This window comes from Lutjanus erythropterus, chromosome 22, assembly GCF_056507025.1.
Source record: "Lutjanus erythropterus isolate fLutEry1 chromosome 22, fLutEry1.hap2, whole genome shotgun sequence".
Lineage (NCBI taxonomy): Eukaryota > Metazoa > Chordata > Actinopteri > Lutjaniformes > Lutjanidae > Lutjanus > Lutjanus erythropterus.
In genome coordinates, this window is record NC_139338.1 from 21,723,797 (window position 1) to 21,747,747 (window position 23,951).

Here is a 23,951-nt window from a genome sequence, read left to right on the forward strand (position 1 = left end):
AGCATTAAGCATGCGGCGCTGCAATGGCAAGGCTAATCCGTCCGCTTTATCTCTGCAAGAATGTCCGTTTCCATCCACGAGAAATTGTTCGCCTGCTGAAGACACATACCCACTGAGGCTGCTGCATGTGGCTTCATTAAAAATGGATGTTAATCAAAATGAGCTGAGAGTATTGTGATCAAAGTTAAGTCCCAATTCAAACAGAGTCTTGTCTGTAATTTGAGCTGGACGTCCGTGTTTCTCTCTGGCTGCTGTGGCTTCCTCTCCGCATCGTGATCAAGTCTTATACATTGATGAATGTGTCTCCTATTTACAAACAAGAGAGTTGTGTTAATCAAGGCTGATTAATTTTTTTTTTTCCAGACCGAAGGGAATTAATTGACTTTTGCAAACTCTGCAGATCAAATACAGCAGTTATCCTCAAGTTTAATTAAAAGAATGACAGCTTCGTATATAATTCCCTGCTGGTTTTGTTTTCAATAAGTTCCTCATGTAATGAGTATGATTGCTATAGTGTGAGCAGAGTGGGCACAAATACATTAAAGAGCATCTTTTTACAAATTATAAATAATAATTGCTCAACAAATGCATTTAACTGTAACATAAACAAATCACTTGTATTATAAATTAAATTATGAGTAATTTTTAATTTGAAAAAAAAAAAAAAAAAAACTCCCTGACATGATCAGCTCTGATTTCCCATATTATAGATTTGAAGTGGCCAATGAGGAGGGGTGCATGCTGGGTGATTTTAGCCCATCCTCACCAAGCCCCAAAGAAGAGATCTGGAATTACATCGAAACACGCTGCTCTACGGCCCAAAAAGACTTTTTCCGCTTAGACCTGCACTGCGAAAGAAGTGTTCGGATACGTTTTTTGGAGAGTCGCATCCTGTGGAATGACTAATTTCACTATCAGGGTTTAATGTATACGATCCGACATCATTTGGGAAGTCTGGTGAAGCCACACGATTAAATAATTTTAACCTCGTTCAAGTTAGCAGAGGACTAATCAGAAGTCAGCCGCTCAGTTGAAGGAAGACCAGTCACAGAACAACAGTCTTTAAAACCCTAAAAAGACACAATATTTAATTCATTATTTAGTTTTTATTTACCCATTTGCTGCATATAGTTTTTTGTATATGGTTTTAGTTTTCTAAAGTAGCGTAAAGGGAACTACAAATAACATCTCATTATACAACCCAGTGTTGTAAAATTATCCATAAAGTAAAATGAACCTTGTAAAAAATTTAATGTTCAAATTAAACGTTCAGGTCCCTCCTCTCACTCGACAGATAGCCAGTCACACTTGAGGATAATGGAGGCGATTTCCGGCTGGTAACCATATTTGCCAGTTCAGTTGCAATAACTGGTCATACTTTGATTATGATTACAATGAGCATGTTGCTGGACCCACAGGACAGGTCAGTGAATAGGCTAATTATTTAGTTTGAACGTTTTAGTTAAAACTTTAAGATGAAATGGTGTCTTGTCTGAGAATATAATGACATATTCAACGTGTATGATAAGTATTTAAAATACCCAGATACAAGCTCTCTTATGACATCTTCTGCCAAGCAAAACAAAAACTATAAAATACTCAAAAGCAATTAAATTCATATTAGAAAGTGAAATACTGCCCATCTCTGAGTGTGAGCAACCGAGGAAGAACAGGAAGAACCCTGCAGTCCACAGAGCGCTGATTGCAGATGGTCCGAGCCGTGTTGTCAGATGGACTTTTATTTACTTTACCACCTCCTGGATTGACAGTGAGCACCTGCAAAGGGCAGGACCGGCGCCCGCTAAGCTGATGTGTGTTTACACGCTTGGTCGACTCGGAGAGAAGCCCGCGACTGGAGAAATGAGGCCGTGGGGCCCCCGGTGCCAATCACACACACTTTAACTGTCCCGCTAAAGAGAGAGTGGAAAAAAAAAAATCGAGACAAATCCATCATTTTTGCATATGGTCCCTATCGCCCAGATGCTGTCTCATTACTGAAAGTATTTCTCAATCTTTTTTTTTTTTTTTTTGGAGAGGGGAGGAACAGGGTTGAATTGCAGCTGTGGCTCAACCTCTCTCCTCAGCCCTCTGGCGAGGTTGCCGGTGGTAATTTGTTTTCTCATCGATTGCGACTGCAGGCAGCTTCCCAACACTGACAACTGGTGATCAGCTGGAGTGAGACAGAGGTGTTTTATTATGAGGATATTGACTTCTATCTAAATTCACTTAAGTACCGCAGGTGGGTCATCTTTGTAAAGCACGAGAGCGAGTTGCATCGCAGAATCAGACGCACAAACAGCCCCCGTCATCACATAAAGCATTGGGGACGTCGGGTACGTGGCGACGGAGCCCGATGTCCTCGGGTCAGCGCTGGCTTCCTTCCCTCAGAGGCGGAAGGTTCAGTGTTTGGTCACGGAGCTATTTCCCTGCCTTCTTTCTCTCAATCGGCAGATAAAAGGGCTGCGCGGTGCCAAGCAAACAGCCCCCAGCCCACTGGCTACAGACTAGATGACAGAGAACAAATCAAACAGAAAGACGAGTGCTCCCTCAGGGGTTCAGGCTCCATCAGTGATAGCAGTGATCCCCGGCAGTTTTTATCCTCCCCTCCCCTGTCTCTTTTTTTTTTTTTTGCTACTCAGCTTGGCACTAATCCTATTGTAAAAGGTGACTGCCAGGAACACCGAGACGCTCCGAGCACAAGTACACAGCTCTGTGTTTTTTCTTTTTTTTGGGATGATGACACAAAGTTACTTTTACAGAACTGAACGGGGGGAGATGATATGTCATTTAAGTTTTTCTCACCTCTCTCGCTCCGGCCCTCATTCTGTCTCTGTAGTTTTTCTCGCTAATTGGCCTCAAAGCTACCGGGCGTGAGAGATGAATTCATGTGCCCGCTTTCTTCCTCTCCGTTTGAAAATTTGGTCTGTTTTGACAACTAAAAGTTTGAATTGTTGACTTGTCTTTGAGACCCTGGAAATTTAAGGGGAATGCATTTTAGGCTCAGAGTGGAATGAAATATGGAAGACCTCGGTGTTTATTTCACCGCAGAGAAAATACCCAAAGGGGAGAGCGCAAATCCATAATCCCAACAACTTTTGAGAACAAAATACCAGAACTACGTGTCTTGTTTTAAAAAGTTTTTAAGGTAGACCAACTTCTGGACCGTCCTTTTTGGCATTTGATCACCTCTTTTTGAAGTTTTGAATTTTCTCAGGGGAAAGTTTGACACTTTTCATGTGGATGTCCTGGAAGTTACATTAGTGTGCAGTCAATTTGTAGCAGCAAATTCATTCTGAAGGATATAAAGAAATGAAAATGAAGAAATGCTGATTGTTTTCTTCCCAAATAGGCGATCTTGCAAGACACTACCCATCATTGTGAGCCCAGCACTATGCCTTCAAACAGAGTGTCTAATTGTACCCAGGTGAAAATAGGCACATAACATCTATTCGACTAATCACACCTGACCCCTTATAAAACATGTCAAATTAGGAAAAGGTCTTAGTTTGTCTCTGTGGCTATTTACATCCATGCAAATAGCGTTGTTGGCCACAAACTCCTGGGTGCTTGCCTCTGTCAAGCTAAGCTATATACACCTGGGTGCAAATAGCCACATGGGCTACTCCACCCTGGGTGCAAATGGCGTCTGCCATATTCAAAAGCCAGCAGCGACTTCAGACATGAGATTCATTCATTATTATTCAGCTGTAACCAAAGACTGGTTATAGTCCTGCTGTTTGTATGTCTGCCATCCAACCCAACCAGCTCCATGCTAATCCAGCGTGTTATATAAATTTATAGGCTTAACAGCACGGCATGCAGAATTAGCGCCATCCTTTTGTTAGGATTTATGTTTATGAAAACTGAAGTAATTTGGTGTCACTGAGTGTAAAATCTTCTGTGGATCTCACCTCACTGTCCAGTGGGAAACTCTATGAGCAGGTTAGCCTGAGGGTGCTAGTCACAGTTACGCAATGCTGCAAATGAATTCATGCAGTTTGACCATTTCTTTTTCACACATAGCTGTATTGTTGCCTTCAGGGCACGTCTATGAAGTAGGGCTGAATTTACAGCAGCAGCAACGCAAACACACACACACAGAGCTCACGACGAGGATCACAAACCGTCCAGAACCGTCTTGTTGTTGTGGTTGCATGCTATCCCCTGTGGCTGGCTTGTCAATAGTGTGGTATTTCAAATTGCGACAGTCCTAACATTAGGTGACAAAAACACTCAATCTAGCACGCCAACTGTCTTTCTAGAGGTGGAAACTAGAAATCCAAGATAGGTGTCAACTATGTGGCATCACTTGTTGCAGAAAGAACAGCTTCCTCAACCAATACACTGATGAATTTATTTATTTGGCACATGAAAAGTGCCTAAATTTCCCTTTAAAGAGATCCAACTTTGCTCAGATATGACAAAAGTTTCTCTTTCTCCTCCCAGCTGTGAATGTTTCTCATAATTACAGACAAACGACTGAGCTCCGGCAAAGAATCCCTTGCCCTCTACAAACTTGACTCGCCCCGTCTTTCAGTGTCTTTCACAAGTTCATAATTTTTGTTTGAACTCTGACTTGCTTGAAGCTTTTCTACGTTTTCATTTTCTGTCATCATCCCTCCTACCAGATATCACGCTCGATTATGTGCAGCGCTCACCATCAAATAACTACAAGAAGGGGTCACGTACATTTTCTATTTCCAATCTAATCCTTTTTCTTTTTTTGAAGAAAAAACGCTTTATAATCGTGCTTCTGCTCTATAGAATAAACCTGAAAAAAAAGCCATTAATGAGAACATACACAGGCCATACTGGAAACAGAATTAAGCCATTAGAGATTAATGAGTTTTTCGGGGGAAGCGTATGGAGGCAGATAAACGCTGGGTGACGGGGCCAGACTGTCGGCTGGGAGACGAATCGGGCGAGAGCTGTTTTTTCGCCAACGCTGTCACGCTCCGTCGGCCACGCTGGAGTGTTTTGGCTCCTTCAGATTAATTGTCAGTCATAAATTAAGTTCTGCAGTGTTCAAACAGGACGGCCAGGACAGGGGCTTTCACTGACATGGTAATACATGAGTATAGCGGACGACATGTTTGATTTATCTGGTTGGAGACGCATTAAAATTCAGCTGAAAAACTTCTGAGGCATTGTGCGCAGCAAAATGAACCCTGTACTGCATCAGATTTCCATTTGTATGACTGGTAGGAGCTCCCGCCGTCTGACGCCCAAGAGTAGCTGCAAACTTGACATCCTCTGAGATCCCTGGGGGATCACCGGCTTCCAACACGAGGAAGGGAACCACATTATCATACAAAAGTATCAGGCTAATAAATCCGCATTCATCCACTTTCAGTCTGATTATCTTTGCTAATCAATACATTTTCACCATTACGCCGCTGACACTACAAGGGTATGATGACTAATTAGCATCAGATGGACTTTAAATGGAGATTAAATACAGCATTAAGGCCTGAATAACAAATGAAGCTGCAGTCTTAGAAGCATTTTGAGGTAAACCTTTGCTTCTTCTTCTTGTGAAAATGTGAAAAAGTCCCGCCTGAAGTCGCGAGCCGCTCAACAACAACAACAACAGAAAAAGCAAACGTGCCGATCGCGTTCCACGGGGAATACCGAGGGATGGTCTTTGGAAAGTAAAAAATCTCTTTACTTTTATTAGCTGGGGCGCAGGCATATAAATATTAATATTCAACCAAGAGCTTATGCTTTATTAATGAAAGTGAGCTTCTTGTGAAATTAAATGGGCATAATGGGATACCGTTCATTACGGCATCCCATTATGCTCAACAGTGCTGAATAGATGAGAGCCATAAACTTCATCAGGATGTAAAGGTGGTGCTTTCATAAAGATTCGTGATGGGAATCGACTTCGCCGAGGTGTTTGTGTTGTTCTCGTGTTCTAGTTACAGTTATCAGGTCCACTGAAAAATCTGAATCAAATTAAAGCTGCACTTATCAATGGGCTGCACGCGAGAAGTCCTGCGCATTCTTATCTGAACTTTCCCTTTTTATCATGTGAGTGTGTAACGACGATGCGTGTGCATTTGAGTGCACGCTCATGAGTTAATCAGCATAATTAATTCACCAATAACACCATTTAAGGCGACACTTCCTGCCCTATATGTCAAGAAGTGTTCATTAATGAAAGTGACATCAAACAGTTAAAAAAAAAAACTTTATGAGTTCAGAGATTGAAGTTCTGCTTTCAGAGATCCATAAAACAACAAAGTCCATAATTTTAACAGCGTCAGCAGTGGAATTAAAGGACCTGCTAAAGCCAAAGAACAGGAATAAATAACGAGTGCTGTTAATGTCGGGGAGTGTAGGGGCTTAAGTATAAATAATTATGGGTAATTCTGTGTTTCTGTATTACTTGTCCTTTGAAAAATTATTCATTGTAGTACAAAATGTCTTTTTTTCTATATTGTAATCACTCCTACAACTGCTATTTCTGTCTTTTCAGAACATGTAGTGTACCAACCAGGACCAGGTTTGAGGAGTAATATATTACATGTAATGGGATTACATAATCTGGATGCAAAGACAGGTAACTGCAGTTTTAGGTAATTACTGTTATAGATTAAAAATATGTAATCAGATTACAGATACGTTTAGTAAAAATGGGGATTATCAGTAGGATTACAATTTTAAAATACACTACCATGCACAGTGCACACACAGTTGCTAACTCATTATCATGGCCTCTAGTGAAAAAAATACTTTCCCCAGGTGGAAATTTTGCCATTTCTTTGTCTTTGAATCAATTATCAGTCGATCAGCAACAAAGGAAGAACCAGCGGGACAAACTAATAAACCAAACAATGACCATAAAACACTTGAAGCTGAAATAATTAATTTAATAATCAACTATTAAATTAACCTGCATCTTTTTTTAACTTAAAAAAAAAGTCAGAATTCTCAGATTTCAGCTTGTTAAATATGAATAGTTTCTGGTTTCTTTACTCTTCTCTTACAATAAACAAAACAACACATTTGAGGATTGATTTTTTTTTTTACAGATAATTTTTTGACATTTCATGGACCAAACAGCTAATCGATTAATTGAGAAAATAATTGACCAATTAATCTGTGATGAAAATAGTCGTCAGCTAAAAACTATTTTATAAACTAGATTTTATATTGAGGTAATCCAAAAGTAACAGAAAGTAATCATTACTTTAATGTTGTTCGGTTATGTTACTGACTGTTGAACAGATAACTGTGCTAGAATACATTTATATCTTATATCCTGAGGTCTGATAAGGTTTTTTTTATGGCGTACTTTAGTCTGAATCAAGGGTGTTTCAAAGCCCTCTAGACAAACTTGTGATTAAGGTCGATATAAATAAACTTGACTTGTTTCATTAGGTGTTCTGTCGACAGCTGGATACAGTATTTAGCCGGATACAGATTTAAATGGCGGTCATGGCCTCGCAGATGTTCAGCATGTGTGTGTGTGTGTGTGCGTGTGCATGTGTGTTTTGTCCCGTGTCTGACATGACTCGCGGCCTAGCAGGGTACATTCTGTGAATCACACAGTCAAGACATTTTGTCCTCATGCTCCGTCTTTGTCTGCTGAATGAAATGTGCGGAAAATAACAGCAGAGAAAGTCCACGCCTGCCCTCGATCCAGGAACATGTTATTATGGCGGGAGGTTCCCACACGCTGTGTACGATTATCTTATATCTCAACAGTTTTTGAGTGAATTCGGAGGATGTTCACAGACACAGCTATTTTTCCTCCTTCTCATACAGCCATAAATTCAATCTCCATTTCCTCCCGGACATGTTGCACAAATTGAATGCTTGCTTTAAAAAAAACAAAAAAAAAAACGGTGTGGAAAAATGACTTTTCTGCCATTTCCTGGCGCTCTCATCTGTGTGGGATACTTTGTGGTGGTTTTTTTTTTGTCAAGGAAAAATGGTGTGGAGAGGCAGAGGGGAAAAAAAAAGGCCTGAAAGAAAATGCCGTGGCAGACTTCGACAGCCTGATTTCATTTGGTTTCATCAGACTCTCACCGCAGACAGGCCCAGTCGCTGCCGTCTTCTTATTGGGCTGCCGGTGGACATAAAATCACCGAACAGGGTTAGTGGGGCTTAACAGCGACTTCATCCCCGGCTCTGTTCAGGCTCACGATGACAGCAGCCAGTTTGAAAGGAGTAAAAATAACGAGGGAGCCGTTTGATTCAATTTAAAGATCATATTTCACTCAAACCCCTTTATATCTGTGTAAACTGGTTTCCGGGTCTCCTTTTGTGCTTCCAGAAGCACAGCAGAAAATCAACCCTTGGAACACGCCATCGAGGATCCTTTTGCATCATTTTTTCATCGTTAGTCATATTTCATTTAATCAAATGAGGGATATGATATCATTGGAGAAACTCACTGTGGACGGCACTATAGCATATCGCGCACTTAGAAGAGGGCTGACGGGGGGGTTAAAATGGATGAAATGTATTATTAATGAGCTGAATATGAGACGGCAGCAGTGGAATGGTATATCGTTATCAGCAGGGGGGTATGAGTCATACTAATCGCCGGCCATCATGGGCCTGGCGTTGAAATCCCCAACAGTGCAACATGATGCCGAACATTTTTAACTGCAGTGTTCGCTCTGTCACAGAGGTAACATCCAAGGGTTGGGAAGCACAGATGAACAATGGACTTAAATTGCAGGGTAATTATTAAAAAAAAACAGTCTGCAGTCAGACAAATAGAGGCTGGGAACACTTTCATTCTCTGTTTTTATGTACAGGGTTGGAGCACATATTGTTGCGACTTTATTTTGATGCTCACTTTTTAAGGTTTGATGATGTTTAATGTCGACATCAACCACTCATGTAGCCACTTGTTAGCAAAATCCTTTTTTAAGACACGTAAAAGCCTCAAAGTCCATGTGTGGGGTACTTACGCCCTTATGTTATTTAAGATTTTATGTTTACCGTATTTCAGGCATCTAACCAAAAATACATTCCAGACGAGGGAGCCAGAAGTGCTAATATGCTAACTCATTTTTGGGCTTTAGGACTCATTCTTGCAGTATTCACATACAGAAACTATGCAGTGGTCAACAAAGGAGAAGCTACAAGTGCCAACTTTGTTCAAGATATGAAGTTGCACAAAAAAAATAGTGAGTTGAGGCTAATATTAACATATTTAGTGTGCTAATGCTAAGATAACATTAGCTTAACAACTAATCTGTTGCATTATGACTTATTTAAGACTTGACACTCAAAGTTTAGGACTTGGGACTTGACCTAGGACTTGAGTGCAAAGACTCGAGACTCACTTGTGATAAGGCAGTGGTTCCCAAAAATTTCCAGTTCAGTATATTATGAAAATATCCAGTGTTATTATTTACTAAATGAAAAGGACAATTCCTGTTTTGACCATGGTAAATGCAACAGTTGTACTCTGTAAATCGTTATGGTTAGTGGTAAATTATGAACCAAATATTAAAACTGGCTGAGTTTCCCGCAACAGTTTTCTGCACGACCAAGTGGGAGCAGCTTCATCTGTCAGCCAAAACAAGAACAATCCAGTTTAGACGTCATCCTGTAGGCTCTGCTGCCTGGTCCTTCTCGCCACGTAAAATATTATTTCAGGTTTTGGTGGCCAGTCCCCAGAAAACGGGGGCGTATGGTCACCCTAACTCGTGACTTGTAAAACTCGGTCTCACCTCTGTTATGAAGCAGTAACTACAGAATATAATTAGGGGCCAAATGACCATATCTTGTAGTTACAGGACCTCATTACCCATGATGCTCTTGGAGCAGAAAGCGGGAAGTTATACAAGTTAATGTGTATCAGACTCGCAGGCTGAATCCAGACATTTATTGACCTCAATCCGTCCCTCTGACCATTTATGAATGTGAAAAAGAGTATATAATTGTGATTTTATTTAGATATCCTTTTAACTTTCTAATTTTACAGGTTTAGAAGACCATCATTTTATTAGTAGGCTAATTAGACCGTTCATTGGTTACGTCTGATGTTAAGCAGAGACACTTTATTAAAGTTTTACCTCAGGCTGTTTAAGCAGAGGGAATTTATGAGAGTCACACTGAAGGAAAAATGATGTTACATACCAACACGGTGCTAATTAAAACAACAAACTACTTCTAATCTAGGATAACAAAGGTGCTTTGTTTTTTTTCTTGTACTTTTGTACATAATATTTATATGCAAAATGCATTGCTTTACACATTTAAATTTCTATCCTCACAGGTCAGACAAATGAAATGCAAACGTAATTGAATAGACCTGCTGTAAGTTTATTTTCATTCACTTATAGGAGAATATCAAGTCCACAGTCTCATCTCTGCATGTCCTGCATGTTTTAGATGTTTCCCTGCTCCAACACACCTGATTCAAATGATCGTTGTCAGGCTTCTGCAGAGTCTTGATGACGAGCTGATCATTTGAATCAGGTCTGAATCAGGGAAACATCTAAAACATGCAGGGCAGGACACTTGAGGACCAGGGTTGAGAAACACTGGACTAAACTACCGCAGTTATCACTTTTGATGCCGTTTGGCCATGTGTGCTCTGAAGTGATGTTTATAATTTCTCAGCTTTGTTCTCTTGTCCAAAAATCAATGCTTTCATTTCTAGTTTCTACCTTAATTTAGACTTCAGATGAGGACATATCTTTCTGGGGCAGATGCACCAAACAGCCTAAAGGCTCCTCACTAACTAATGCATTATTTTGCTGCTGGTGTATTGCTTGATAAATGCAACTTTTTTTTTAAACTCAGCACTTCTTTGATGGCTTTGAAAACACGCTACGTGTTGCTCTGCTTTTGGAAATTAAAGTTTGAATACCTGCGGTTGAACAACTGGTTGCCTCTTGAAATCTGCAAGTCTCACGACTCACCTCCTCACCCTTCTGTCACCCTGTTTCATGTCAACCTGCAAGACGTTGCACAGTGAAAAGCAGACTAATAACTTGAACTTGACTCTTGCGTCAGAAAAAAATAGGTATCGGCTTGAAATCATGCTCTTATTTTGACATGACAAAACCACAAAGGCAGACCTTACATATCCGGAAATCGAGAATATTTAATTAATACTTACGTGCATTGAAAGAAAGAAAGCGTATCTTAAAAACTTTGAATGCATGGGGGAAAAGTCCATCATCTGAGGAAGATCAGGTTATGTGATTGACAGCCTCTCGTGGTGATATTTTTTGCTCAACTGCTGTTTCCAAAGGCAAGAATGACGTTTGAATCCAAGCTTCTTGGTCAAGGACTCTGTAAAGCACTCTGAAAAACAAAAAAAAATTAATTTCAACACAGTATATTGCAGTTTTTCACATGTGGAAAAGAAATGTTTCCAAAGTAGACTGCGATACAGCTCTTCTTATTTTAATTCAGCAACCGGACGTTATGCTCATGACTTCAGTTAAAACCTGCCATTGCAGAGAGCTTCTTTCACTTTTCAAAATACAGACGCTCCAAACATCATGTTATGAGTGGCCTTGCAGAAAGAAACGTTCCTCAACTTTTTGAACCACTCTTTTAAAGGAAAATGTTCAAATCCAGCGTCATTTTAATGCTATTTGCTTATAAAGACTTTGCTTGCTCCCTCAAGAATTTTTGTCAAAAGAAGCTGAGGTTCGACTCGTCTAAATTGAAACTTAAAAACAGCTCAGATGAGAAGATTCTGGTATTAGATTTAAAAACAAAGTTGACCACTGGGGGCCATTAATGCTAATGTTCGACCCTCTGGTTGAATTAATAATGTTGAACCTCCATCACGCTGTCTAATGGTTTTTGAATGTGCTCCCACCTTGAAACGACCATTAAAGTATTGAAATGGTGCATTATAATCACATTGTGAATGGCTCTGAATAGCACCTTAACAATAGACTCAGGCACTAAAATGTGTTATCTAATAATTATGAGGTAAAGAGCTGCTTTTTTGGCACTCTGAGGTTTTTTTTTTTCTGGTACAGAGTGAATTTGTGCCAGGCACTCAATCAATAACCCGAGCCGGGAAAGACAGCCTTATAAGGTGAAATATAAGGCCATTTCTCTGTGTGTGGACTGCAGAGAGTTTACAGAGGCGGTCTGACATCAGTATTGTACACAAGGCTTTGTGGACAGAACTAATGGTACACTTTATTGATTGGGTGTGTGTGCTATAATCTGTCAATCCAGGCTTGTCCAGCGGCAGCAGAGCCGCTCTATAGGGTCATCTCCAGCCATCTGCCGCTCCAAACGCCCTGAGAGTATCCACGACTTATTACCGCACTGCCTCTAAAAGGATATCTGGCCACAGAGAAGAGCTGACTGTACAAATGAGTTTAATTAGAAATAATCAAATTCGGCAATTAAAATTAGCCTGATTTTAATAGTTATCTGTTGCCTTGTAAATGTTTACACCTTGTTTACTTTAGCCTGGTGATAAATTAGCCTCTCTGATCTATAATTAAGTTGAACTGCGGTGTTTTTGTTCCAGGCTGAAACAATTAGCCACGTAATCAATTGGTTGAACAGAAAATCATTATTGGGCAAGTTTGAAAAATATAGTCAATCAATGTGATCAATTTCTAATCAGGTATTTATTGGAAAAAGTAAATTGCTTTACTAATTAGTCATCAGGAAAATTACTGATTTCATCACTAGTTATCCAGCAAAGGTCATCTGTCATGTTTTTAGGTGGATTGTAAATAGACGGTGATACTGGTTGGTCAGACGGTGCGACACGTTGGTACAGATCGTAGACTGTAAGATGGATGACGTATCTCCACTTCCCTCTGGACAAAAATTAATTCAAAACACCCCACGTACAAGTGCTGCCGAGTGCTGGTGACGTCATTTGGAGTCTGCGCAGCAGTGATCAGGGTTGGACCTTGACTATTTTTTTTAGTTTGGCCAGTGTCCCATCTGCTAACATGGAGGGGGTTGACTTTTTCTCTAAAGCCACCCTGTGGTTGACTTAAGTTTTTCGAAAAGTATGAGATGAATTGCCTTGAAATTTTGTACCGACCTTTAACTTTTCTTCTGGCAAAAATCTGGTAATCATCTCCAAACAGGAAGAAAAAACAGCTTTAGTCTCTGGGTCCTTGATGATTTGGGATTTAAAGGTGATTTAATGCACCTCATAATGCTTTTGGTGCGTGCGCTGCCATTTAAAACAATAGGTGAACTTCAAAAGCTGTGTGTCAGATGCTTTCAGTGTGTTTTGTTTTATGACCCACATTACATTCCCATCAGCCTCAAATGCGCTCTGTGCAAAGTGCCAATTTGCAACTGTTAGCATGCCAAAGATGGTGAACATCACTTACTAAACATCAGCATGTTGGCTTTGCCATTGCGAGCATGTTGCCATGTTAGCATTTAGCTCAAAGCAGCCTTATGCCTAAGGCAGCCTCATGGCTCTGGACTCTTCCTCTGTGGTTTAAAAAGCAACCAGCCTATGAGGATTTATGAACTGACCATCTAGCGACTGTAACACAAGTTGCATCCACTGAGTTCACACGGCCTCCAAGCCTGAACAAAACCCAGATAGTTCCTAAATACAGGCTCACCAGTGGCTAATGTTAGCAAGCCAGCTAACACACAGCATGGCTGAAGCAATATGAAGCTGGAAGGATTTTCATTATTTATAAACTAATGTTTAATCCATTAATTGAAAATGTAATATATTCATCTCGTTATAATTTGTCATGAAAAGCAGGTTTTGGTGACTGTAACGGTGCAATCTCAAAAGGATCAAGATCTTCTTTAAAAAAAAAAAAAAAAACACAAAGTCACATAATCATCTTATCGAGCGCCAAAAACACTATGAGACAGCTCCATCAGACGTCACTCACATGTCACAGTAAACATGTTTTTGCAGTTCAGGCCCATATGAAACGCTGAAAAACAAATCCAGTGCCCAGCTGGTGTTTGTCAATACTTTATTGATCGCTGTGGCCTGACTCTCTTTTCCATGGATCAACAAGATATTTTATATAACTCTGCGTGGTTTGACTGGGCTGCTGCTCCTCGCTCTGTGGGCTCATCCAAGGCTCCTACAGACGCATTTTGTTGTTGTGTTTTCTCTCACCTTCCTAATGTCTGCCTCTCTGCTGGCATTTGGATCACTGTCTCTCACTGTCTCCCTCCTTCTCCTGCTGTTTATATGTATTTGTGCCTCTCTCAAGCTCTTTCTCCCCGTCCCCACAGAGCTCCCAGGCACTTTGGCTCTTAACTGCTCTCTGTCTTTTCTCTTTCTCATCGTCCATCTCACATCTTCTCTCTGGTGTCTCGGTGAGTGCCAGGCAGGGGCGTCCCTGGAGTGACCTTGCGGGTAATGAGCTCCTGATCACGAGTCAGGAAACCCGGCATTCAACACCCACCCACCCACTGTCCTCCTCCGCCTCCCCTCACCCCATGCAACACACACACACAAAAAAAGAAAAAAAAAAAAAACTACACAGCTATCGCATGCTCAGCCCACAAAGAGAAATAGTATTGGAGAGGCAGGGCAGCGGGGCAGAGGTGCAGATGAAAAGAGTCTAGAGAAACTTCTTCAAGCTCTGATATACAACTACCAGACCTCCAATATAAAGTAAGTGGGCTTTTTTCTTCTTCTTCTTCTGCGTGCACACTTGCTGATGCATGGCTTTCGTGTGGGGTAGTGACAGCTGTGCAGAAAGACAGTTCAGATGACATGAAGGCCATTTTTTGATGCGCGTTTCTCTCCCGCGGGATGGGATTTATGCGATTTCCAGAGGTGCCAGTATCGACCCCTGTTGTGCTCCCATTGATTTCAAATCTCACTTTAAGAAAACTTTGGGTGGAGTTGCCGAAGAAGCTCAGTTTAACTTTCTCTGGTGATCAAAATAATGTTTTGCATTTGTGCATTTACGCTTTACTGTTTCATATTTTTACCCTTCTGTAGACATGGTGCTAATCGCTTCTTTGTTGCTCTTCCCATTTTAAGCAGATTTCTCCCTCAGGCTGTTGATAGGAGATAATAAACATATGAAAACATAAAAGACTATTAAGCTTAAAATGCAGAGAATTATAACCACAGATGGAACAGTGGCTTGTAGACATATTGGGTAAACAATTGGAGTGTCCCAATAATCCGGCAGCCATGGGCTATGGACTGTGGTGTTAAATCATTAACAGGGCCGTTTCCTCAGTGATTAGACTTCAAACATCCATATGTTTTGTTTATTATCGCTATCAGCCAAATGTACGCACGCCCAATTAAGTATGTCTGTGCATGTGTGCTGGTTGAAGTGGGCCACATTTTGCCCAGGATGTCGTAATTTGGGTCAGGCCTGACTGGAATGACAAACCACGAGCAGCCGTATTGTATCAGCGCTACGTGGTCCGGCAGACCTTCTTCTTGCTTGCGTTGCCATGGCTTTCTCCAGCACTGGTATAGCAACCCTAGTCAGGCCAAACAGTGTTCCTCTCTGTCTTATGGGCATTCCTGCTGCGGACAAAAGCCTTCTCCGGCTCATTCTTGCTCGAAATGAGGTGTCCGCTTCATTTATTTAGAATCAACACATGGTGTGGTCCTAATGAAAGAGCTGGGGGAGATTAAACATGAGGTGGAGATGAGCTTGAGAAACCAGCTTTGGTCCGTAGGAAGTCAGAACACAATGTGGATTAAGCTGGAGGACGGCCAGCAGGGCCAAACTCATAAAACCGCTTCGTTTCTAAACACATCCTGACATTTTTTCCTTCCAAGATGGCCACTTGGAGGCCTTTAAGAGACATTTTACACATTCTGCCCCTTTCTCTTGTTAAACGCTTGCCCCACAGACTCCACCACGTGATCTCGCTTATATGTCAAGCACAAAGCCAGTTCATTTCCGTCTGTGTCTTCACAAATGCTTTGACGAGACCGTTCTCCATGGAGGGGCTGGAGCAATAAGGCATAGAATTGCGCTGTTAGGGCCCTGAGAAGTCCGCTCCAGGGGGGAGGGAAGCGCAGTGAATGGAGCCAATTCTCGTCTATAGGGCACAAGTAAGTGAGAGGGAGAGTGGGAGAAAAAGAGGGTTGGGGTGGGTGGGGGAGTGAGGACATACACAAAGATTCTCACATTGAGTGGCTGGTTTATTCTTGTGGGGTACGCACTGACCCCTCACATGTGGGATGAACAGAATGAGGCTTGATGGGGTCCGGAGGGCCTCCACAGAAAGGGAGGACAGGATAAAGAGAGGAAAAGAAGAAAAGAGGAGGGGAGGGATGCCAGGAGAGAGGCCTGTCAAGGAACCATCCTTCATTGCATCCAGCTGTAGACATAGCGCAGAGGTTGAGCTACATTCTGGTATATTATTTAGTTTAGTCTTTACTGAGATCTGGGAACATGGCGAAAGGGATAAAACAAGTCCAACAGAAACAATCATACAGGTTTCAACTCACAAGTAACATCTTTTAAAAAAGAATGACCAGATTCCAACCAGCTGAGGCTCAGATATCTTGACATGTAGTTCCTAGTATGGGTCAAGCTCCAAATACGCTATATCCTACACTTCCCATGATGCAACTCAGTGGTAAAACCCTCCTGTTTTTACCCTTCTCTCCCACAGTGCTCCTGTTTTGAAACATTTTAATGTTTCTGAAAAGTAAAAAAGTCATCAGCAGCAATAAGAAAGTAGTTTGATAGTTAAATTGCATTAAATGCAAACCACCATGAAAGCCCATAATAAGTCCAGCTCACAAACAGTCTATGATATCCTTGATGATGGAGCGTTCAACGAGTGACAGGTAAACTCCTGGTCCACCCTAACCGTGCTGTCACACTGCCAGTCATATCCTTAGGTGCTATGAGTGACACGCAAACAGCCAAACATCTGTCAACAGGTGTGCTGCTCAGTTGCCCCATTGACACATGAGACAACAAATAGCGTGGAGTGACTTGCAACACAGACAACATGCAAAATGAATGCAGATTAAAAAAATTGGACATTTGAAGGGAGCAAGTGTTGCTGAGGAGATCAATGCACGCTGCCATCGGATGGATGGATCAAGAACATCAGAACAGCGTCGTGTGCAAAATGCAGGAATACCTTCCCAACCAGTAATACAAACAAACCTATTTTATCACCTACAGCTACTTGTTTGTGGGAAGTTATCCTGCTCCTCAAACGGTGTTACTATTGCACATCATTCCAATAGCTTATAATTTACCTCTTCATTAATATGCTCCTTTTATATCTTTTATTGTCAACGTGCTGTTAATCATTTCTGCATGGTGCTTTTCTCTGAGGAAACAGAAAGCGATCTGATGTTGTGCAGAGGTGTGGACACTTGGCAACTCTTGGAGGAGAGTTGAAAAGTTGTCTTTTTCCTCAGGCATCTATCGCACTTTGACCTGCCTTTCTTGCTGCAGTTGTGTGCATATGCAGTTATTCTGCGCAATGAGGCTTTATAACTTCAGTTTTAGTTTTTTCAGTTTTTAGTAGTTTAGGTAACTTGGTGAACTTATTAGCTTGTTTACAATCTTTCCAATCGTCTGACCACTCATTCTTTCTCTGTTGGATTTTGTTTTAGCAAAGTTGTTGTGTTCCCAAGTGAATACGGTATACAGTATTTAATAACCGATAAAAAATAATGGCCCAACCTAAAAAAATAGTTGTGTTAAAGTATAATTATCATTTAACTACATTCCTGCAGGAGACGCAGAGCTGCTCGCCATTAAATTACCTGAGTTTGCCTCTCAGCTGTGGCGATGAGACGGCACTGCAAGAGGGAGCGGCACCTGAGGCTGTTGGGTTAATAGTCATGTGTGGAAACGCAGACGTTCTCATGGAGACGTCAAGCGAGCAGCTATCTCATTACAGGCAGGGGCGAGACAATCAAAGCTGTCTGCAAAACCCCCTAAGCCGGTGATGAGAGAATGTTCCTCTTGTGTGGTGTTGGTCCCCATTGTCTGAGGGAGCCCATTGATGGGGCTACTAATGCCTTGTGTGGATTTGTGTTCGTGCTTAAGTGCTCAGGATGCTGTGAATCTCTCAGTCCCTTTTTGATCGGAAACAAACTTCCACCGTTGAGTTTAAGCCCCTCAAAAAAAGATGCTCATTTACTCCCTTCCTTAAATTCAGATGGATTTTCTACTTTTCCTGTGGAAAAACAAATATCTAATTGTGGCCTGTATGTCTCCACCCTGCTGTTGACTTGATCTGGTGTTTGATCCTCGGAGAGCTAATGATAACCCGAGGCTTTCCACTGTAATCAGTCCGCTCATTAGTGTCCCACTCAGTCACACTACCACCCACACAAATCTACAGACATATGCACAAACATACATGAATCCCAGTTCTGCCAGTAGGTGACTGAAAGAAGAGGGGGCAAAGTTCACAGGGCGAAAACATAAATGTTGAAATGAAAGTAAACATACAACAATTTAAGACTGGATATTTAATTGGTGTTTGGCTGTATTTCAGTGTGGTCTGTGGCACACTGAGATTTAAAAGACCATACTAGTAATTTTACAAGTTTTCGCCCATTTACTACAAGTCACTGTAGCTACATCATGACCAAATATTTTGTAAATCATGTAAACATTAAAGGCATCCACTGTAAAATATGAAAATATTGTAAAGGTAACTCTAATGTGACATAGTCAAATATTACACAAGATAAGTTTTAAGAGTGCACCAACTGATTTTCTTACCATACAGAAATTAATGTAAATCAATGGCTGCTTGTTACAGTTGCAAATACTGATGTCACATGGTCAACTATTGATGTAGACTTGGTATTTTTACTGGTGGATTACACAGCATGAGCAAGTTTTAAGAACTGTTGTTTTTTTACCATACAGAAATGAATGCAAATCAATGGCTGCTTCTTACAGTTTTAAAAAATACAACCTAAAATCCCACCTATTCATGTAGACTGGTGTATTGCTGGTTTAAAGAGTCTGCCAACTGATTTTCTTACCATACAGAAATGAATGTACATCAGTGGTTTCCTGTTACAGTCTTAAAAACTGCAACCTAAAAATCCTAATGTAATATAGTCAAATATTAAGATACACATTCACTAGTTTCAAAAGTTTGCTGTAAAAGCTGTAAAAACCCTGACAAGTGTCAAGCTTGCTCTAATTTATTTTTAGCCACGTGGGGGCAGACCAGCAAGCTGTGAACACAACACTTATTAAGCTAGCAAACGTGTTAGCAAACAGGGGTTTATTCACACATCGAGTAGACAAGGCGCAACATTAGCATTTATATGGAATTGTGTTTGTTTCCACCTGATGAATGTAAATCCAATATTCATATTCATTTATTCTCTGTCAACAACATCTCTACAACTCCTGAGGGAAATATGACTATTTAGTTGCAAGATGCTGCACCATGTTCACCAGATAGTCGCTAACTTTGTCATGCTGTTTGGCACTGGGCAATTGAAAAAAGAAAAAATGTTGAAAATGAGGTTGACAGGAGCTGTAAACCTGTTAGACCAAAACAATGAGCTTAAGACTGTCATCCTGTATTCATGTGGTGTCGGAATATTGGAAAAAATTAGTTCCTGACTGGGAAAATTCATGTGAACGCACCCTGGAGTTGGAACAAGGCGAAAAGTTGGAGAAAATGTTGTTACACAAGTTCCAAAATTGTTGTCTATTGACATCATAAATGATAATATGGTATGAGGTTGTTGATTAGTTAGAAAAGCTATTATGTAGCATTATCCCTGATAACAATAGTTGTGGAAAAGAGACTTTGAACATGACATGGACTTGAACACGAATGAATAGGGACTTCACTTGGACTTCCCCCAACTTCAAAGATGAAAAAAGTATGTTGTTTAAAAAGTGTGCCACTAACCAATTAATTTCCTGAATCAGCTCACAGTAATTCTATTAATTCCCAGCAAGTCAGCACTTAATTCCCCAGATCCACTTTTCTTGAACCAATCTGACAGAATCCAACGAAGTTGCAGGAATTTCATGTACAAAAACTGTCCTACCAATGCACAATCGTTGCAGGGGTATAGTTGCAATGTAACTTTTGCAACACGCAAAACTAGTGAAATTCTAGAGTGGTGTCGCCAGGACAGGTTATTTTAAACGTTGCTGGTATGTTGTCCCAACATTTTGACCACTTTTTGGAGATGTGACATTTAAACAACGCTGCAGCAACATCATTGTATAAAGTAGAGGAAAAGTCCTGCAGAGGACATTGAAAATACGCTGCAAAAATACCATAAAACACCTGTTACGTTGCAACATTTCAGCACTAATGGTAACATTGAAACTGTAATGTTGCCATCTTAACATTGTGGAGATACTGTGTTTGTAGGACATAAGGTGGTCAACGAAAAACAAATTTCAATATGCAAATTACAGTCAGAGACACAACAAAATCCAGCTTTGACATTTGAAGTTGAACGATAAGTTGAGGCTCTGTTGTTAAAATGGCATTACCTTTGGTGAAGAGTGAATTATTACTTGTACTGGACTCGAAACCCCTAGTTTAGGACTCAGGACTCAACTTGCAAAGACGTGAGACTCACTTGTGGCTTGCAACATATCGACCCCAGCTATAAATCTCTGCATGGTTGGTGAGTTCATTGGTCAAGCTCCCCTTTTCATGTCAGCCTTAGTCATTTGACCCACACTTGATTTAAAAATATTGATCAGAGCAGCTTTAAGTGTGCATGGTATGTTAATAAGGAACTAATGAGCAAAATTGCACAAGCAGTTCCTGCAGTATACAGCCGAGGCTTTGGATACTCAGTAGTTGTGTATCTTTAGCAAATGTCATACAGGGAATATAGGTCCTGAGGGGGCTTCTTCACCCCTCGTGTTTGTGTGTGTGTGTGTGTGTGTGTGTGTGTGTGTGTGCAGGCTGCAGAGTGTGAAGCACAGGGGAGTGGGTAGTGTTTGTATTCCTCTAATGAAGTGAGGGATGAGCTTGTCTCTCTCACGTACCATGTCATCAGAGGAAAAGAGAGAAATCTAGAAACTGAGAGCTGGACAAACACTGCCACTTCAGCTGTATTTACAACTGAAACATTTGGATATTAGTATTATATGACTTCAGTCATAGTTACTTATATAAATCTTCTTTTAATTGACCATCTGGTCATCCTGCCTGTAGTTCTCCTCTTAATGATAACAGGTGCAACAGAAATAAAAGTCAGCCACGTTATCGACTTGTAAAACTTTCTTCCCATCGTAGAACCTTACTAAATGGCTCAGAGGTAAACCCAGAAGGGACTATTAAATAACATACAGCCAATATGCTGCCAAAGCATCGCCTAAATGCTGTAATCTATTGTCTCAATCAATGCAATCTCATTTTATTTAGAGCTGCTCTTTGGCTGCTTCGTCGCTGGCAGTGGATTCGACCAGGCCAGTAGAGTTATTTGCAATTTTATAATCATCTCTTCCCGGATAGAATTTCTTGTTAGGTGTAAAGAGTGTGTGGGGTATAAAAGGGGGGGGGACAAAAGAAAAAAACATTGAGAGCCACATGGCAGCAGGACACACTGACTCACTGGGATTTGTTATGATGTGGCCACTGATGTTGAATGGAAAGTTAAATTGATCGTGAGCCTCGCTGTGGAACACCGTCTGCCACTTAGTGTCTCCATTCCAATCTCACTGCTAATTGGATTGCTAATGGTAATGTAGCGCTGGGGTGACAAACTTCTCTGATTAGAAGGGTCTGCATAGTTTATCATGAGATCCGGCTGTGTTTTAAAGTTCCCATGGGGTCAAAATTGATCTTTAAGAGTTTTTATCGCATGTGTACTGTGCTACACGTCACTTACACGCCAGTATGTGGCCCAACAATGACAAAAAAAAGTTGCAGATATTCTCTGGTGTTGGTATTTAGAGTTTCTCTTTTTCTGGAAAATGGTTAAAAACGGTTGATGACTTATCCTGCACTCAGGGGTGCCACTAAATTTGCCTCCAGGGAAACATTTCTCACACGGCATGGAAGGAGAAAACAGTGTTTCTGGGGGTCGGGCCTCATTGTACAAATAAAGCACAATGTTATAAATGCAGTCGCTGATTTGGTTGAAACTGGATCATTTTTATAGAGGAAGTATTTTCTGGTTTGCCTCTGATGTCCTCCAGCTGCACAGCTTCAACTCTTGGTTATTTAATCACAGAGATTCTTGATAGACAGATCGTTTGAGCTTACTTGCTCCTAAATTAGCTAACTATAACTGTTAGCTGTGGTTAGTGGGCAACAGAACCAGACTTCGCCGTCTTCCTAGTTTCCTGATGGAAAAATAAATTTGCTTGTGGTGAAAGTGAGTTTGTTAACCACTAACCATCATTAGCTTGGTTAGCTGTGTCGTCAGACTGACTTCTGTTGGTCTGGCTGCTTTGGTCCCAGTCTGGCTGCGGTCACTGGGAACCCTCAGTCTAGGAAGAGTCAGCTAATATGATGTTTGTCAGTTTAAAAGATAATTTTACAAATCAAGAAAGTTTCAGTTTGTTGTAAAACTGTTGAAGTAGAAGACTGTGAAGATACATAATTAGAAAGACTGTACACCCAACCATCCTGCAAATGAAGGCATAAAGCACAGTGCTCTTGGGTATTTTAGACAGCAATTAATATTCCTCTGTAACTGGCTGTTTTACAGGAAAAAAGCGCTCCACTTGCCGGTTCATGGTAACTTTAAGTCCAGTGATCACATGAAAGAGAAATCCAATACTCACTTCATCTGATTCAGTATTATTAGGGTAGAAAATCTCTTCCTTTGAGTTCTCGCAGCCCTTTTTTATTAGGCCAGACAGTGGTTACCAGCCTGCTTAAAGGGCCAAATCTTCAATACTTAATACCAAAATAATTTTAAACAGTTTGTACAGCATCCTAATGCCAAAGGGGATGTCTAATCCTTGGTTGAATCTCAGCAGGTTTTAATCTGGCCCAGTGGAGAGTGTGTGCAACTCTGGGATGTCTTCCTGCTCCTCCCTCGAGGCACCACATTCTGGAGAAAGCACGATATGGAAAGTTAAACACCTCAGATGGATGCATGCGCAGAGGATTAGACGGGCCCACTCTATGGTCGCAAGCACAGAGGATAGTTTCATGTCCACCCACCAATAAGTGATTAGTAACCAGGATCAGTAAGGGTGGGGGTGTGTTCGACAAAGCCCAGAGGGAGAAAACGTTCTGTCAGGCACTAGTAATTTGCCCTACATACCTTGAAATGCAAGTGCATGTCACAGCCAGGCTTGGGGAGTGATGGAACACATGTAACAGGATTATGTAATTAGGATACCAAGTAACTATATTCCATTGCGGTTACAGAAAAAAATATGTAATGAGACTACGGATACATGTATTTAAAATTGGGTAATGAATGTGCACACATATTACAACACGGCGCAAGTCTCACACCACCACTCTGGCCTCAGTGAAACCATAGCTAATCTTTCAGTCAATTCCTTATCATGTCCCCTAGTGAAAAAAATGCTTCACTGGGTGTAAATTTCGCCATTAATTTGTCATTAAATCAGAAAAGAGGAACTACATCTGTACAGTGAAAGTTCAGCTGTGAAAATTCTGTAATCATCCATAAAACACACAGCTAATGTCAGCTATATAGAACAAATGCTAAAATTAGCTGCACAGACCAACTGTGAAAGCTTCAGAGATTCTCTTCTCTCTAATCTCAAACATACACACACTACAAGATTTTCAAGACATTTTCACCAGATTTAGCATTGAGGTAATCCAGAAGTAAGGGACAGTAATCAAGTTACATTACGTTAATATTCTGATAAATGAATTAGGTAACTGACTACATTTTCAACTGGTAAGTAGTACTGCATCAGAATGCATTTTTATTGTAACCCTGCCAGCCTTGGTCAAAGCGGTCCCTTTAGTTATGACTGAATGATGCATTTTGGATCCCCAACTTGAGAGTTAAAAGTTTCATTCACATGGAGGGGAACGGAGAAGGAGGAGTGAGAGAAGAGAGTCGAGTAGGAAGGCATTGAGAGAAA

The 23,951-nt window shown here is 40.9% G+C and overlaps 1 protein-coding gene across 2 annotated transcripts in view; it reads left to right on the top strand.

Annotated features, from left to right (window-relative positions):
* ptn (pleiotrophin) overlaps positions 1-23,951 on the top strand; it is a 95,115-nt gene that overhangs the window by 17,604 nt on the left and 53,560 nt on the right. Inside the window, exon 1 of one of the 2 annotated variants that reach the window (XM_084711094.1) lies at positions 14,420-14,578. The exons of the other annotated variant lie outside the window; for it this stretch is intronic. The gene's annotated coding sequence lies outside the window, so the exon portion shown is untranslated. Of the gene's footprint in view, positions 1-14,419; positions 14,579-23,951 lie in introns of those variants that run through there. 2 annotated transcript variants of the gene reach the window in all.